Source organism: Mus caroli, unplaced genomic scaffold (assembly GCF_978045245.1).
Source record: "Mus caroli unplaced genomic scaffold, Mus_caroli_1 scaffold_15, whole genome shotgun sequence".
Taxonomy (NCBI): Eukaryota; Metazoa; Chordata; class Mammalia; order Rodentia; family Muridae; genus Mus; species Mus caroli.
In genome coordinates this window covers 105134878-105136382 of record NW_028227270.1, presented here as the reverse complement: position 1 = coordinate 105136382, position 1505 = coordinate 105134878, and the positions used below count along the sequence as shown (strand labels likewise).

Genomic DNA, 1505 nt, shown 5'->3' with positions numbered 1-1505 from the left:
AATAATTCGTATCCAAATTAACAAAATCAGAAATGAAAGGGGAGACATAAAAAACAGAATCTGAAGGAAAAAAACCAAAAACCAAAAACATCAGAACCTACTATAAAAGCCCATACTTAACAAAACTAGAAAATCTAGATGAAATGAATGGTTTTCCCTACAGATACCACATATCAAAGTTAAATCAAGATCAGGTAAACTAAACAGTCCTATAACCCCTAAGGAAATAAAAAAGTCATTAAAATCTTCCCAACTAAATAAAAGCCCAAAGCCAGATGGTTTTAGTGTAGAATTGTACCAGACTTTCAAAGAAGAGCTAATGCCAATACTCCTGAAACTAGTTCCACAAAGTAGAAACAGAATTCATTCTGTGAAGCTACAGTTACTCTGATACCTAAACATACAAAGACCCAACAAAGAAAACTTCAGGCCAATTCCACTTATGAATATCAATGCAAAACTACTCAATAAAATTCTTACAAACTGAATTCAGCAACACACCAAAACCATCATTCACCACGACCAAGTAGGCTTCATCCCAGGAATACAGGGATGGTTCAATATACAAAAATCCTTGAGAGACTTGAGGCCCCAGGGAAGCAGAATGCCTGGTGGTGGTGGGGAGTACCCCCTTGGAGGCAAGGGGGAGAAGGAGTGGGATGTGGAACTGTGGGAGGTGGAAGGGTAACAGCTGGAATGTAAATAAATAAAATAATTTTTAAAATTAGACACAAGGAAATGATTGGGTTGCTCTTATATCAATGATAAACAAACTGAAAAGGAAATGGGCTTTAGGGGAAAGCAGCAGCACCAGATCCAAGATGGCGGCCAGCGGGAGGCTGATCCACGTGGAGCTTGAAGAGATCCACAAATTTGGAATGAAAAGCTTCTTAATCTCTGGGCTGATGAAGCTAATTTATTGACTTGGCAAGGGCTTATTGTTCCTGACAACCATCCATATGATAAAGGAGTCTTCAGGATTGAAATCAACTTTCCAGCCGAGAAGCCATTCAAACCACCCAAGATCACACTTAAAACAAAGATCTATCACCCTAACATTGATGAGAAGGGGCAGGTCTGTCTGCCAGTCATTAGTGCTGAAAACTGGAAGCCAGCCACCAAGACTGACCAAGTAATCCAGTCCCTCATAGCACTGGTGAATGACCCACAAGCCTGAGCACCCACTCTGGGCTGACCAAGCTGAAGAATACTCTTAAGGACCGTAGAAAATTCTGCAAGAATGCTGAAGAGTTTACAAAGAAATATGGGGAAAAGCGACGTGTGGACTAGTCTGCCATGAGTAATTCCAGCATGTTTGAGCAGAGACACAGAGCAGTGCATTCAGATACCCCGCAAAGCAGGACTCTGTGGAAATTGACACGTGCCACCAACTGGCTTCCGCTTGTGGCAGTTACTAACTTTCTACAGTTTTCTTAATCAAAAGTAGTCTAGGTAACCTGTAAAGAAGGAATAAAAAATTCAGATGTTCAAAAGAGAGAGAGAGA

At 40.7% G+C, this 1505-nt stretch overlaps 1 pseudogene; it reads left to right on the top strand.

Moving 5' to 3' along the window:
• The first annotated feature begins 806 nt into the window (after positions 1 to 806).
• LOC110308579 (ubiquitin-conjugating enzyme E2 L3 pseudogene) lies at positions 807 to 1290 on the top strand (annotated as a pseudogene).
• The last annotated feature ends 215 nt before the right edge of the window (positions 1291 to 1505 follow it).